Here is a 17,374-nt window from a genome sequence, read left to right as displayed (position 1 = left end):
TCAACAGAATTCCCCTATTTAATCATAGTTTGCAGAAAAGGAAAATTTATAATAGGTTTTTAAAAATCTCTTGAAGGGATACCACTCCCCTCAGAATGACGCATGTTTAACCTCTTGCACCCTGAGAATTTGGAATATAATGAACATCCACTGGACATTGGTACATAGCTGTAGGCCCAAACCTGCTGCTGGTCCACACATCTGGACAGCCTTCATGTGGATAGAAGCCTATCAAAGCCAGTGTAACACTTACACCACTTCCTTTGTAACACTAATCCCTAAGTGGAGGTCACAGGAGGACAGAAATTACACATAAACTGGTACAAATGACCAGAAACAGTTCAAATCTAGAACACAGCAGAAGTTCAATTCATAAATCAGTTTCAGGATAGCCAATACAGATTTAAGATAAACCTGGATGGATGTAGTATCAGACTTAACTGATTTTAGGCTAACCTGGTTTATTGAACTTCTGTCCCATAGCCCCTCCAGACTGAAGTTAACTCACTGTCCTCCAACATCCCAGCATGCTTTGTACCTCTCCTGCAATGCCCCAACCCCTACAGGATGGGCAAGCTAGCCTTAGTCCAAGCTGTCTGCTCCAGCAAAGCAGGGAGGTGTTCTCTGTCATCCCCCGGCCTCTGGTCTGGACCACTGCAGGCATGTGACTGCATTTTTGGAATCAAAAGTGAATGTCTGCTCACTTGTTTATTGGTTCAATCTATGCAGCTTGGACTAACCTGTGAAAACTGAATTGATTCGGCCTCTGATTTTTTGACTCTCTGTACTTAATCAGAATGTTGACACTCCAAACACTCATTACTTCACATGATGCTGTGCCCTTACCTCTCTAAGGAGATGTAGATGCTATAAATACCATACACGGCTGACACAGATAAATGAGAGGTACATAAACCTTAGGCCCAGTCCTGCTAATTGCTAAGCAGAGAGGGGCAGGAAAGATACTCAGTGCCTCACAAGAAACACTCAGCATCATGCAGGACTGGGCTGTCTCTATTTACAAACAAATAAAACCCTGGGTGCTACATTTTAGTGGTTATTTTTTTACTGAAAACTGTGCACATCGTGACTACTCAAATTTCTCAGCAATAGTACAGCTAAGAACAGAGGCCCCTACCATAGCAGAGACTATGGGAGAATACCTTTGTACATTAATAGTTCTCCTAAGTCAGGGCAGCCAACCTGCAGCATAGGTGGCACAAGCGGCAGGGTCAAGCTCTTGTGGCAGATCGGGAAGAGGACAGGAAGTGCAGCAACAGACAGGACAAGAAGCAAATTGGACAGGGAGCACAGGGCTTGGAGCAGAAAGCAGAGCAGCAGATCAGGCAGAGGAAAGGGATTAGGACGGCACTTGAGTAGGCATGCCTGCAAAAAACGTTAGCCCTCACTGTCCTAAAATGTTCAAGTTAAAAAAAAATCTGGTCCCAAACAGAAGGGGGCAGTGGTGGTCCAGCCAGTTCTTTGTAAGTCAAAATCAGGCACAAACAGAAATAGTCCTAAAAAGCTTAGGTAAGCTGAGCAGCAGCTGAAATGTATAGGCCTATATTGGAACTACAATCAACTCAGCCCTTAATTGAAGTTTAAAATGCAATTAAATCTTTTATTGCTTTTTAATTTTAATCTTACTGCCTCGCCAGAAAGTCAGCCTGATATGCCTATAGGCAGACAGTGTTATTTCAGCTAGATGCTAAAGAGTTATACTTCTTCATACTAGGAGCTGGAAGATTTATAATCTCACTAGGCTCATCCCCCTCACTGTCACTACTTATTTAATTAGGCAGCATGAATCCCTCACCACAACATGCCAGGGAGCAAGGTGCACCTGGAGACAAAGGCTGCGTTTAGGTTTCAGGTACTGCATTTGGATTCAGATGATCCGAGTCCAGCTCCTAGCTGAGTGATCTTAGACAGGTCATTTTGTTTTTCTGTGCCCTGAAGTGCATCTCATCTTCAAAAACAAGACAGGACTCCTTCCATTCCCCCACCATTTAGCTGTGTTGTTGATATGGTGACCCAAACAAGGAGGCCATTCTCTCTACTGTGACCTACAGGAAGTGCCACACCTTAAATAAGAGGTTGTCGTATTCTAGCTTCCCAGGCTGAATCACTATACTACCCACCAGGAAGAAAGATATCCCCAAAATTGCCTCTTCCAACCCAATTTCAGCTCCCAAATAGCGTGGAGGGGATAGGTCTTGTACCGTGGTTCTGGACAATTCTCGTACCCTTTCCATGTTTGTTTCCCCATTTTTAAAGATGGGGGATAATGACCCTGACCTCAGAGGTGTGTTCTGAGGCTTAATTCATGGGCGTAAGATACCTAGAGCCCTTTGGAAAGAGTATACTATTGAAAGACATGCTAACTTTTTTTTCACTGTTCCTGAGATATAATTATTCATTAAAGGTTCTGCAAGGGAAAAAGCTCTCCCTTCACTGCTGCTTTGTGTGAATACAGCTGCACAGGGTGTAAACACACCCAATTCTTATTGAGTGCCTGCATAGCAACTCTGTTAATTTTGCTTTCTGCATATGTGTAATTATCACATCTACAAAACTCATTAAAATATGTTGATTTCAGGAAGGGAGAAAAAATAGAACTTGTGCTCATGCTGCTGAGCAGAATGAACAGTGCAGCGCAGCCTGCTTAGAGCCTCCAAGCACAGCCAGCAAACAGCAAGAATGTCTCTTTGATTATAATAATACATTGATATGAGTGAGAGCTGGTTATAGAAGGGGATTTTGGAGATCCTGGTCTCCATTTCCAGCTCTGCCATGGCATCTCAGGGAGCGTAGGTGAGTCACACCAGCTCTCTGAGCCTCACTTCCCCTCAGGTGTACAATGGCAAATGACAGCGCTCTGCCTTCCTCAGGAAAGGGCTGTGACATTCTGCGCAGTGGTGTTTATCAAATACTTTGTGCTTCTTGAATGAAAGGTGCTAAAGAAGAATCCAGCATCATCATTACCTGCCTTCATCAGTGCTTCACAGCTGAGGAGATGACAAGACTTTACCAGCGTTAATGAGCTAAATCTCTGAGCATGCTGTGAGGAAGATGAGCATTGCCTTCCTCCATCACAAGAGAATCTCTGAATTAGCTGACTCCTCCCCACAGTTGCTGTGCTAGGGGTTAAACCGAGCAATTCTGACTTCCAGGCCATTTCTCTAATAGCTAGGCTCTTCTGCCACGTGTATTTCCCTCCGTTTAAAATGTGTAAGAACTGGGCCAAATACTATTTCACTTTATGCACAAATGGCACACACACAGAGCCACATTACTGCTGGTTTGGGCACTTATACACCCTTTGTGATTCAGTTGCGTGGAAAATAGGATCATCTAGGTATGTGTGTAAGGCCAGGTAAGTTTTGAAATTTGAGTTGAGGGCAGTGCCTCCTATGCTGTAGCCCAATAGGGAAGTGTCTAGTGCCCTGGGCTACAAAGTAGGGCTTTAGCCCCTCTTTACCCAGAGGAGATTTGAACTGTATCTCAGTGAGGTGCTCTAGCCACAAGGCCACAGACCTGTCACCCAGGGCCCTTTCCAGACTATTTCTTGAAGCTATCCTATTGCCTCTTGAATTTAATGTTCATTGGATAAAACAGCCAAACAACATTGGGAAATTATCTGTCCCACTGAGAGCTGAGGTTTGAGACTGGAATCTGGGGTGCCCTCCCAGCAAGGGCAGCAGCCACTGAATTCATATCCTCTGACTTGTTTCATATATTTCATACATTTCATAAACATCAGAGCTGGAAGGGACTTCGAAGATCATCAAGTCCAGCTCCCTGCCTCAGGGGCAGGAAGTCAGTTAGGAGCAAAGGACCCCAGCAAGATAAGCATCTAAGCATTTCTTGAATGAGTCCAGAGCAGATGCCTGCACCACTTCTGAAGGGAGTCTATTCCAGGTCTTGTGGGCTTGGACAGTAAAGACATTTTTTATGTCCAGTGTAAAACGGTCTTAGAGGAGTTTATGACTGTTGGTCCTTGTTTTTCCTTCTGGGGCTCTGGTGAACAGATGTTCCCCCAGATCCTGATGCACAACCCAATGTACTTATAAGCAGCCACCAGGTTCCCCCTGAGCCTACGTTTTTCCAGACTGAAGAGTCCTGTGGCTCTCAGCCTCTCTTCATAAGGCCTGTTTTCCTGCCCTCTGATTATGCACATGGCCCTCCTCTGCACTCTCTCAAGCTTCTCCATGTCCTTCTTGAATTGCAGAGCCCAGAATTGGATGCAGTAGTCTGGCTGTGGCCTCACCAAGGCCAAATACAGCGGGAGGATGACATCCTAAGATTTACCTTCACATATAACAATACCAATATACACATTGAGGCATTAAAACACATAAACCATATAAACCCCCTTAAAGAATACTCCTAGCTATATAGCCCCTAACACAACGACAACCTCAAAATAGGGAGTGCGCTCAGCACCTCCCCAAGGGGTTTCCCTGAAGCCCCTCCCCTTTAGGGCCCTGGGACGTGTTCTTCTCTTCTTGGCTACACTGTCTGTTGCCCAGTGGACCAGCTTCAAGAGGAGGAGTGGAGTAGGCTTTAGGCATTATTTAACCTGCAGCCTAGTGGCTCAAGCACTTTGCTGGGAAGCAGAAAATTGCAGGATCCACATCCCTCTCTGGCACAGCAGGGCCTAGAATCTGGTCTTCAACACTGGAGCCAAGTGCCCTGCCCCTTAGGGTTAACCTCTTCTTCCTCCTGCATTTGGGAGCTGTGCACACTGGGCAACTCTTTTTTGTCACAGGGTATAACAGGATTGCAAACCATGTGCAAGTGCCAAAAACTGCAGTAACGCAGCAGGATACATGCCACTTAGGTGCATATAATGAAATAGGATTTAGCCCTCAGTTTCTCTACCACTCAGGCTCTAGTGTGGCATTTGCATGCATTGCATGTGTGCCTGGCCACAGCATATCCTGTTCCACATGCTCACTACATGCCTGTACACATTGGTGTCCACACTGGAGGAGTAACACAGAATCAGTCCCTGTGTTTAAGTGCCAAAACTGGCACTTACACACCTGAAAAAGCTGCCATTTAGAAGCATGAAGGGAAATAGAATTCAGTCCTAAAACCAGCTCAGGGTGAGGCTTCGAGAAGACAGAGTGACCACCCCAACTGAGAACTAGGGAAGGGTCTCATGCTGCTGTCTGGAAGCCCCATTGGTTTTCATTTAAAGAAGTGTTAATAGCCACTTTAACCAAAAATGTGGCCTTTTGGATGCAGAGAGGTCCTACCTTACCCTTCTTCCCATCCAAACATATTTTAAGAGGGCCAGGAATCTATGATTTGACTTGATCACCAAACCCTGTGGGGACCCTGTTCTCCTGCAGCAGAATACAGGTCCATCCATTTGTTCACCTGGACTGGATCAGCTCTCCTGGAGGGAGTAGTGGGGAAAGAATCAAGCCTCAGAGTCTGAAAGGCAAACTGGAACCTTTTCTCCCCCCTTTTATTTCTGCAGTAAATGTGTGCATGTGTGTGTGTTAATAGGGGGGAATGGGGAGGAGGTGGGAAGCCTATTTGCAAAATACTTTAAAAACTCCTATTAAATAGACTTACAAAACGTTATCTTTTAAGGCATCTGGTTCTACAGGACTAATTCCTGTACAAGTGCAGTATGTGCTGAATGTTTAACTCTCATTCATAACCAACGGGGGCTTGCATCTGAGGCCCAGTAATTATGAAACTGGGATTATCCCACAGTGCTCAAGTCATGTGGCAATTAGACCTTGGACTTGGACCACAAAGCCTTCTCTGCTTGGTACTGGAGAAAGCCAACTTACTCGGCATGGGGACAACCCAACATGGGCACTTATCAGCAAGCAAATCATTGTTGCTAGGTCTGAAAATGCATGCATCTTCCCCTTTCAACACCAACTGCTCCCTCATGTGGGATTGCTGTAAAATTGGATTTGGCACCTAGAAAATCAGTTTGCTGCATAAATTGCATTCAAGGCTATGGCAAAGCTGCTCCATGACACCAGTGGCAAATGCTACTTGACAAGGTCACACGGTAAGTAATTCAGCACCAGCACACACACATCTCTGAACTCTCCGGCCTATTCACCAATGTCAGGCCAGGGTACAATGCATTGCTCTATGCCAGAGCATATCCTGAGTGAACTTAACATGCTTCACATAAGGGACCAAAGAGTCACCTGGACTGCCCACAGCATAGCCTGTTCCACATGCTTATTACATGCCTGTACACATAGACATGCTACCAACCAGTGAGCATATCCTGTGCTACCAATAGTGAGCATGAGTGTCAAAGCCATGACCTGTGGGCATGAGTCTTGTTAGCCAGCAGGGTGAAATTAATGGTTTTGGGGAGCAATACCTCTCGGTTTTTTTGTCTGAATTATTCAGTGTCTCATTTTGGGTGGTGCCACCTTAAGAGCTGGTGGCAGGTATCTGCTCCCTGGCACTGCTTTGGAAATACACCCCACCCCTTAGCAAACCCTCTGTAAACTCAAAGTGAATCCAGCTGCCATTTATATAAAATAATAAAGCCACAGGGCTCCCCAGGATAATTTGCTCTTTAATGGGTGCATCTACATGTGACTAGTTAGCTACTCAGTAAAGCATCACAGTCTACACATGCACCAATATTAGGCCACAGTAAATTAACTCCACCATAAGATAATACTGTTGAGGACAGTACTATCTTATGGTGGAGTAATTAAGTGCAGTGAAATGCACATGTAGACACTAGGTGCTAAAGTGCAGGAGGGCTGCCTGCTAGCTAGCCACACAGCCCTGCAGGTTCTGCACCCTCTTGCCCCAGCCAGCCCCTCCACTGCTGCTGCCTAGGGCTGACCCCTGAGCCTCCTGCCAGCCCAGGGCTGCTCTGCCTTGGCTCAAAGTACTACTGTCCCAGGTGCACGTGTAGATGCTGCTTCTGGAAGCAGTTGACTCTGCTGAAACAGCTCTGGAATTCATTGAGTCACCTTAATTGCCCGTGCAGATGCACCCAATGGCACCCACAAGGTATTTTCCAAGTGAAGCTTCCCAGTGTCTTTACAATTGGGAAGGTGGCAGAAAAGACCAGAGAGAGTCAAGCTAAGAGCTGCAGTTGGCTCAAAGCAAACTCACTCTGTTTATTCAAGTGAATAAAGAGAAGATCCAGGCCTCAATGAATTTCCCAGAGTCACATGGTGACAGCACAAGGGCAAAGAAGCCAAGAGGCCTGGCTTCCAATGTCCTGCTCTAACCACTGCCCTGTTCTTTCTTTGATTTGCCAAATGCTGTGTAATGGATGTCATTCTTCCAGCCAAGAAGGATATTTTCTGGACTCCAATTGATCTCTTTCATCAACTGAAAGGGTCACAGCACAGTGACTCCATGTACTTTCTCTCTGATCCCTGTGGGGCTTCAATACTGGCACGAGGCTGCCAAGGAAACATGAAACTAGAATACAAGCCAGCTGTCAAGCTGGGTGTGCCAGAACACTGATCCCCATGCTCCATAACTTAGCCTATCTTCAACTTTCAGGTAGCATAGCCCTTTGGAAAATTTGCACCCCCCTTGGAGAAGATGCAGCTGTGTCCACTAGAGCTGCGACTGTGTAGTGCTGCTGTTCTAACCCCTTGTTTTCTGTTGTTCAGAGTTTCTAGTCTTTGACCTAGATTAAGCTCCCCTTGTGTCAATGGCAAGGCTTCCTTTGACTTCAGAGCGCTAAATAACCCCTTGCTCTGCACCTGAAGGTGAATTTTATTTACATGTGTGTTGTTAAGTGGGGGAGTTCTGCACTGAGTTTCTGCAAGGTCTGCATTTATGGAAAGCTCCTGACTGCAGGAGAGCTGTGGTTTGTGACCCATGAGAGTCCCATGGCTGGGGAAGATGCAGTAATACACATACAGCCTGGAGAGTTCTATATACAGTATTTGGTTTTTCCCAGGTAGTTTTCCTGTATCTCATCTAAGAAAGAGGAGTATGGTTTAGAGTCTGATTCTCATTCACACACTGAGGATCCTTTCATCTGCTCTGTCTTTAAAATGAGTAAAACAGGCCCCTGAGACCATGAGGTCTTTTGGCTCAGTGAATATCTCCCGTGAGTGTCTAGACCATCCCTGATATAAGCATGGCTGGAGTGAACTGCACTGGAGCTAGCCTCTGTTTTTCACAGTTGACAAGAAGAAGAGCACACGCGACAGCAGCTGTGAGACTGGTTTAACTTGTGGGACTGAGCAGACTCCCGCAAAGCACCAGAACAAGGTGCACAGTTGTTTCTTAAAAGCCATTTGTTTCTCATCCTTCATCCAACCTGCAAATAAGGGAGGGAGTAACTGAGAACTGGACCATTGTAACTGGAGTGCTGCCCTGTATACGATGTACAAAGCCCAGCCAGCTGCACCTGGCACTCAGTCCATGGCATGAAACTGCATTAAAAGGAAAGTGATTACACTGCTACTGTTTCAAAGGCAGCTGGTTCTGTGCCATGCCTTAATGCAAGAGGACCTTTTTGTATATGCCCTGCCCAGCCAAGTAGAGAGATGGTATGCCTATTGGAGCTCTGTTTGAACTGCACCGTCTTCAGTCGTGTGGATTTTGTGTTATTGCAGTCTGCCTGGCGTGAGGAGCTAAATTTGAGTGTGCAAATCAGACATGGGCACTACTAACTAGGGGTGGAGAATAACACAGTTGCCTGGGTCTGGCAGCATCTTTAGAAGCCCTGCGGTTTTGAAATTTGTTCCTTTATGGCTTCCTTATTGCCCACAGAGTCAACATAATTATTTATGCTTACATAGGAATAAATCAGGGAGCCGGAAGATGTCTGCTTTCTGATTAATATAGAAACTGAGTCCGCTGGCAGGCAAAGCTGTCTTTTGTTTCTAACAATGCCCAGGCTGCATTAGCTCAGAGTTGGTACACAGGAAAGATTTTGCTGGGGTCATGGGAGGGTGAATATGTACATTATTTACACACACGATACCTACATATTGCACTCTTTTTTAACTCATTGACAGCCCTATAGCAGAGTGAATACATTTGGGAGCCTTAAATCAGGTATCCTGAAGGGACCATGGACTCTGCTACAGGAGGCTAACCTGCCTATTCAGCAAAAGGACGGGAAGGTGAAATGAAGGGTAATGAAGAACAGAAGCCCTGAAAAAGCAGGTCACTGTGCCTGGGTGAGATCACTCCTCGTGGGGGTGGTGCTCAGGTCTACCCCAGGGCACTGGCATGCAGGGCCAGGGCTTTAACCAGCCACAGCAGTACATCAGTTAAACAACAACTGCTACTGCTGCAAGCTGCCATCAGCTGGGTGATGGGAGCAGAGATTGAAGCTAGCACCCAGACAAGCTGATCAGGGCTCTTGTTCTGCTTGCACACTCCCTGCTGGGCTCCAAAGGCTATTATGTTATCATGGGATGGACATATCCTTGACAGAGTTTAAAGTGAATTTAGTCTTGGTGAAAGGTGCTGTATTAGGTACACCCCAAGAAGGGACATAGAGCAACACAGCTAGAAGCAGCAGAGGAAGCCCTGCTTAGGGACCTTTAGGAAACAAGCCAGTGCATGAAGGGACTGCCATCTTGTCAGCTATGTACTCGAGGCACCAGTATGCCAGGATCTGGTTTGCTTGCCTGTCAGTTGGTTTGGAAGGGACACGACTTTTCCTGTACTGTGCTGCTGCAGTTGTAGATGCATGCAAGTTGATGGGCACTGTAGGCCTGACATTCCCCCTTGATTTCAAGTGTCATGCTGGTGTGAGTCTGAAGAAATACGATGGAAATGTAGGCCTTGTGGGTGGCAAAAGGGATCTTGTGAAACTACGCTCGCTCCTTTCCCTTATTCCCTTTCTGAACTTGTTCCTCACTCTTCTCCACCTTGGGCACTTAATGGCCTTCATTACAACATTATCCAAGCAGCTCCCAATTATTAAAAAGTTTCGCCTCAGAGACCCCTGTGAAATGAGGCAGAGCAGTTTTCCCCCATTGGACAGTTGGGAAACAGAGGTGAAGAGGTTGAGTGAACTGCCCAACATAACAAAGGAAATCTGTGATGAGCAGGGGCTTAAACACAGGTGGTCCTAGGCTAGGCCTTAACCACTGGACTGCCCATCCTCTGTGTCATGCTGCTGATAAAGGGAGTCATGACAAGGCTCTGAGCACCTCCTCCATTGTCTTCCTCCACTCCCAGATAGATTGTTTGGATGCTGGGCTTTGGCTTTTAGCCTTTTCTCCACCACCCAGATACAGGCAGGGATCTTAAGTTGTGTTTTGTGATCAGGCAAAGGGATACAGAAAGGAGATGAGCCTAGGGGAGGGTGCTCAGTGAAGCGCACATACACACAGACACATAAATCTAGTAAGGCTGGTTCTTGCTGCGATGTGTTCCAGGGCTGTCAGAGTTTAGGGTGAAGTTACTTAGAACATACAGGGGCACTTAAAATGTGAGTGTCCACATGTTACACCTTATTAATTTGTGCTAAGTGCTCTTAGAGCATCTCAAAGTTACACCACTTCAAGCAAGACTTAACTCTGGGCCATGCTACAGAGCTCATGTTAGGGTAACTTCAGTCTTCTCCACACAGATACATTGAGCAATTTGTAGTCCTCCAGCACCCAAGGTACACCACTCCCAGCCCACCACCCGCTTCCTCCAAAAGCAGGGATACAGCCCTGGCCTTGGGTCTTGACTTCTAGCTACACCCTCTAGCAGCAAGTCAGAGCTGTGCAGGCAAGAAACAGTACTAACCCTTAATGCAGGGGTGGGCAAAATATGGCCTGTGGGTCAGATCCAACCCATGAGGCCAATCTATCCGGCCCACAGGGCCTCTAAAAAAAATTTAGAACATTAATATTTATCTGTCCTTGGTTCCTGGCAAAAATGAAAGGAGCCAAGGGCAGTAGGACCCAGGGGAAGCCTGGTGGGCTCCCACAACAGCAGGGCCTGCCCGGCCCTGCCCCCCCGCCGGGAGCCCCAAAGGGGACTTCTGTCCTGGGACCACGTGGCTGCCCCATGCCAGAACCGCAGGGAAGGGGGCTGGGGGGAGGACCCCAGGCAGGGAAGGAGCCTGGGGAAAAGTGGCCCAGAGAAAAGCTGAGCACGGGGAAAAGTGGCCCCTTGCCTGCCTCATGGGGCTGCCTGTGCCTGCTCAGGACAGCCCCGCACAGGCTGCGAGTGGTTGCAGCAGGGAGCACCGGCCACGGGGCAGGGGAGGGGCCACTTTTCCCCCAGGCTTCTTGCCTGTGTGGAGGAAAGCAGTCCCTCCCCTGCCCCATGGCCAGCACTCCCCGCTGCAGCCCACATGGGACTATCCAGAGCAGGTACTGGAAGCCCCAGGCAGGCTGCAAGCAGCTGCAGCGTGGGGCGCCGGGCACAGAGCGGGCAAGGGGCTGCTTTTCCACCCCCAATGCTTAGCACCACCTTGTAACCTGGCCCCACAGACAGCCTGGGCCTCACACCAACTCCGGGCTCACCCTTCAGAGCTGTGCATGGCAACAACAGCTGCAGCCCCGCAGCTTGCTGTGCCAGGCAGTGTTAGCCACTGCTGCCTCTGGGCTGCCCAGCACGTGAGCTCTAGGCGGGCAGCAGCAGCAAACAGTGCCCAGGGTGGCAAGCACGGCCACAGCTGCTGCTGCCGCATGCAGCCCCAACAGGTGAGCCCAGAGCTGGCATGGGAACCAGGCTGGCAGCGGGGGTGGGTAACAAGCTGGTGCTTGTGCGGGGGAAGAGCGGCCCCTTGCCCGTCCTGTGGCCAGCGCCCCATGTTGTAACTGCTTGCAGCCTACATGGGCCTGCCTGTGCCTGCTCAAGACAGCCTCATGTGGGCTGCAAGCAACTGCAGGAGGGAGAGCGGGCCATGGGGCAGGTGAGGGGGCCGCTTTTCCCTGCTCTCAGCACCAGCTTCTTCCCTGCCAGCAAGCTGGGGGTCAGAGCTGTGCACTACCCCCTGCCTGTACCATGGGGTTGGGGGCACTGGGAGTGAGCAGATGCGGGAGCATGGGGCCTGCACCAGTGTCCCAGGGCCAGTGCCAGTGGGGTCCAGAGCACGGTGGCAGGAGTGGGAGGTCCTAGCCGGTAGGGGCTCTATGGAGCTTGGCCAGCTCCTTCCTCTCCCTGCTGGTAAAGCCCAGCCCAGCTCCACAGACCCCTGCCAGCCTGCGCCCTGCTCTGGGCCCCACCAGTGCTGGCCCTGAGACATTGGTCCCAAGACAGTGACCAGGGGCCAGGGCACCTGTCAAGGGGCAGAGCTACCCATGCTGCCCTCGACAGCCTGCCAAAACTGGGTAAGTGGCCCTCTGCCCGAAATAATTACCTGCCCCCCTGCCTTAATGTGTGACTGTTCACAGCACGTTCTAATTTAGCACCGCGTGACATTCCACAGATTGAGTATGGCCTAAGTGAAACACAGTCGCTGCAGTGCACCAGAGTGGACCCAACTATCCAGGCTCACTTGATCGGCATGCCTAGTGTGCGTGTACCTTTGATTGGGGTAGGATGCTACTAACTGTCAACCCCATGTGCTGTCTGTGTTGTTGACATGCAGGATGGCCTTAAGTTAACAGAGTTGAGTTTGCTGGAAGTCTGTGAAAGCTGCCTTCCCTTTCTCCTGCAGGGGATTACACATACCACAGTGCCCCTACTCCTTTTACATAACAGGCTTTATCTCTGTTGCCTGTAATAGAAAACAAGGAAATATGATTAAAGCCTGTACACAAGGGACCCTTGTTCTCTCTGTTTATTAGCCTTCAGAAAAGCCATTAGCTTAATGTCTGCATGGAGAGATCCCATTGCTGCCTTCACACCTTTTAACTTTCCCTGGAGAACTTGGATAAAAGACCCAGGCTCCTATCTCTTATCACATCACCATCATTTGGGACAAACACAATAGGGACTGCAGAGAGATGTTTGAATGAGGACAGGCATGAAGACAGTTCAGATGTGCAAACAGTAGCAGTGAGTTGCCCAGTAAAGAGCCTTGCAATAGAGGCAGTGTGCTGGAAGATGACAGGCAACTTTATAACGAAAGGGGACCCCTGCAAGGGGATAGGAGGAAGTTGCACTGTATTTTCCAAGGTTTTCAATCTTTCTTTGAGGAAGGAACATTCTTCTGAGAAGCAGCCAGATTGTAGGAGCCACTTCCAGATCAGAGATCAGCAAGCCTTGTACCTATACGCAGTGATAGGTCCTGTTCCAAACCTAAAGAGCACCAATAGCAGAGCTGGTGATACAGAGAATGAAAATAATTTGTCTAGAGATTCAGAAATGAGACAGAATGAGAACACAAAACTCCTGGTTCCTCGCTCCACCCACTACCAAATAGCACATGCCATCTTCCAACAGGCAGGAGTTTTCAAAAATAAGACATTTCTTATAGATGTGTAAGTGTTCACACAACCAGGGGCAGATCTGAGGGGGTGGGGGGAGGGTTGCAGTGGTGCAGTTGCACCCCACTTTGATTCCTGCTTCATGCAAACATTAAAACCAACTGCCTCAGAGGGGCAGCAGCATTTCTATTCAGGCAGTGCTGAAAGAGTCAATGGACTTCAAGAATCATTATTCTCTCCCTGATTCCTGCTAATCTCTCTCCATTCCATCAGTGTTAAAGACCTTTTTAATGGTTTTAACCCACAAGTCAAACTATACTTTTTTCTGAAATTTTGCTGTCTGTCAGCCATCCTGGTAATGTCTCTCTCCTGTTTCAAAGCCCTGCAGACTACTTTTAGCTCTACCTAAAAACCTGAATTTAGGATGTGGTAATATTAACTTGGGTGTAGAAATGCCTGACACTGAAGCGTGGCACTATCAAGAAAGACACTCAGGAAGGCTAGGTTTTTGTTTTGTGAATATGAATAAGAGATGCATATTTAACTATAATAACTACAGGACTAATGACACAGTATCTTGTGACTATTTTAACTATTTTTGCCATGTTTCTTGTGTTTTTTTTAAGCTTTAGACAAAATCCAGAAAATGAATACACATTAGCAATGACTGAAGGTGATGCTTTTGATGGTCTGTCAAATGAACTAGTGATCATGGATTGTTTCCTAAAAGAAACCAATGGTTTTATTGGTTTTTGCTTTGATCCAAAGTGGAATTATATGCTGCTAGCCTCCTAACATATTACTAATGCTTCTAGTTTCTCTTTAACTGGAGAAAAACATGTGTTGTGTTATAAGTGATGATGTACCATACCATCTGCACCCCCTTCTTGGATCCACCCATGCACACAGCTAGTGAGTATGCACAGTAAGCCACACTTTGGCCAAGCAGGTATGTGGCTCCTGTGTCTAACACCCAGGGTCAAGGTGATATTTCTAGGTATAATTTCAGGATTTATACTCACCCCAGGGCAGGCACATGCAAAGCCATGATTCTACCCCTGTCTTTTAGGAAACAATCCATGATCACTAGTGCATTTGATATAGGCCATCAAATAGCATTGTCTTAAGTCACTGCTAATCTGAGCTAGATTCAGACTAACTAAATGAAAAGCTCCACATTGCATTCCCAGTGCTCTTAACGAACCCTCTGCTTCATTCTCATTACTAAGATCATCTAATTACTTTCTCAGAGCAGCATTTGCTTGAGCAGCACTGAGTTTGTCCTTGCTTTGCAAGTGGAAACTAGTAAAACAATAACTCTACCTAGTAATCCATCAAAGAGTAACATAGTCAGAACTGCAGGCCAAAATTGTCAAGCCTCCTAGTTCCTGCTGATAAAACAAATCAAAGGCCCCTGCAATGACATGCATCACAGATTGGTCATGAATACACATAAAATATTATCCCTTAGCTAGAGAATGCTAAACATGAAGTGAAGTACATTCCTGGGAACACCAGGGAAAAACAGTGAGAAGAATTCAGGCACATACTGCAATCTAAGATGATGTCAGGCACTATTCTAAATTTTCCCTTGCTGCAAAAGCAGAGTATCCTAAGACAGAGCATCCATTTTGTTGAACCAAAATCAGCAGTAGCATTGTTCTCTCTAAATCTTCACAGTGAATTTAATTTGTAAAAATCAAGGAAAGGAAGGAGGGGGATTCAAGAAAAGTTACAATAGAAATGCATTGTGAGCTAGAGAGACAGACAAGAGAGTAGGAATTCTTTGTGCCTACTAGCAGCCAATTAGATCTACGATATTTTGCTAAGTTTTTCTAAGGCACCTGAAGGAGGTAAACATCCAATTTTTCAATATTTTTAACAGGAACTGGGTCCTCAAATCCTTTAGCATGCTTTTAGTATATATGCATCAGTGGATTGTAACCTCAGATATAGGAAAGTTGTAAGAAGGAGCAACAGTCACCTACCTCCAAGTGGCACAGCACAGAAGTAAAGGTATGGAAAGAGATCAGGCATTGAACTCCTTCCCCAGCTGTGGCTGTCAGCAAAGCAGTGACTGAAGAGCGTCTCCACCAACTTTTTATGCTTCACTGTAGGGAAAAAGAGAATGACATTGAAACCTACCTCCCACTCCCTTGCACTCTAGATTAAAGCTACTCATCCAACCAAAACCAGATGTGGTGCCGTTCAGCCTGCCCTCCTTCCATTGTGCAGAGTCAGAGGGGTATGATGCCCTCTCTGGAGCTGTCTCAAAGACCCACATTTGTTGGGTGGAGCAGACTCAGCAAAATCATGGTCACTTGTGATGCCGTGTTGCTAAACCTGAAGGTCAACAGTATGTATAACTTGGGGTCAGGCCACTATGCCAGATTTATTGTGTTACTCCCCAGCCTTTCTCTGAATGTCCACATTCTCCAAATATATAGTGGGCAGGTATAGTGATCACAGGACCTGAGACAAAGCCCTCTGAAGTCAACAGGAGTCTTTCATTGGCTTCAATACACTTCAGACCAACACATGCTCTTCTTCCCAGCTTTCTCCCCTCCCCCAGACATTCCTTCTGCCACATCACCTCACTCATGAAATGTAACTGCATGGTGCAAAAAAGCTGTTCAGTCTTTGAGATATGTTCAGTTATTGGCCTGGTGCTGGCAACAAAAAAGCTGGTAAATGCTACTTGTGATGCAGAAAATGATATGCTAGGAACAGGAGAGAAAACCCACTATCTCCTTTGCCAGATGTCCCCAGGCAACTGTTAACATTATGACACTTTTGGCCATATTGATCAACTAGGGCTCTGAACAAGAGGCCCAGCCAAGTTATGAACCTCTCTGTATCTTAGACAAATAATTTCTGAATCACCCTATCACTCTGCCCCAATAGTAAAAATGTGGGTGCAAAAGGTTGTGGGGAGAGGATTTGCCAAGTAAGGATTTTCTACTCTGATGGAAAAAATTTGCTTAGGCTCTAGGAAAACACAGGAATAGGAGAAGGACCAGTGATCTGGGTACTAGAATCTTCTACACTCCCAGGAGAGGGGGATCAGGATAGTTCTGTGAAAGCCAGTGGAGCTGTGCAGGTTCATACCTGTTGAGGATTGGGTCTTATGTGGGTTTCAGTTTCCTCTTCTGGAAAACTGAAACAGTTGGAGCTGATTGGAGAATGGCAAGAATACAGTGTGGAAAAGTTTGACATTTTCAGATCTATTCAATAGAAAAAAACAAAAAGCAAACAATCTATTCTTTCTTGCCATTTTTGTTGCTGTTGTTCCTTTCCCCTTCCTCTTTTTTCCCTTTTTCTATTTTAAAATGGAGAGAAAAAGAGATAAAAATAATAACGGGAAACCCTACAAATGTTTGCTTTTTAGTGCGGGGGGGGGCGGTGTTTCTTGTATCACAAGATTGAAAAATCAAAAAAGGAATTGACTGTGCCCCTAGAAAATATTTGTTTTCATAAAAGACTCTTACAAGTTTTGAATGCCTGCTCTTAACAACAGTATGTGCTGCTCTCACTGGCAGGGAGTCTTTGAGGTTGACTTCACTAATGCTGGTAAAGTGTTCTGCAATCCTCATTAGTTTCCTGAACATATATAGCATAGAGCAGACCAAAACCATGCCCTGTAGTAGACACTGACTCAGGTTTGCCCAAAGATTCTCCAGCGTGGCATAGTGCCAGCAGCTAATTAGCTTCCTACCAGGAAATCTGACTGAGGCTAGAGCTCCTGGGACGCTACATCAGTAGACAGCTTCCTCAAGGCCTATTTCTGGTGATAACATACCTCCTCTGGAAAGGGGAGAAGAACAGTTTTGATGTGCATTCATCCCCTATCTGAACAAAGGGTGTATTTCATAGATTTCATAGATTTCATAGACATTAGGGCTGGAAGGGACCTCGGGAGATCACTACTCTAAGCCACAGCTGTGTGGTGAGGATATAAATACTGCAAGGTGCAAAGCCGGAGCTGTGATGGGTGGCAATATAAAGACTTCATCTGCTAGGAGGTGCATTTCCTGCCCAGGAAGTCATAATATGGGCTGTCATAT

The 17,374-nt window shown here is 46.8% G+C and overlaps 1 protein-coding gene across 1 annotated transcript in view; it reads right to left on the bottom strand.

Annotated features, from left to right (window-relative positions):
- Positions 1-15,407, bottom strand: part of LOC149858827 (aquaporin-8-like) — a 46,064-nt gene extending 30,657 nt beyond the window's left edge. The window contains exon 1 of the mRNA XM_090060042.1: positions 15,299-15,407. The gene's annotated coding sequence lies outside the window, so the exon portion shown is untranslated. The remainder of the gene's footprint in view (positions 1-15,298) is intronic.
- Positions 15,408-17,374: the final 1,967 nt, after the last annotated feature.

Source organism: Crocodylus siamensis, chromosome 8 (assembly GCF_052110815.1).
Source record: "Crocodylus siamensis isolate JL-2025a chromosome 8, ASM5211081v1, whole genome shotgun sequence".
NCBI lineage: Eukaryota > Metazoa > Chordata > Crocodylia > Crocodylidae > Crocodylus > Crocodylus siamensis.
This window is presented reverse-complemented; position numbering and strand designations above follow the sequence as displayed.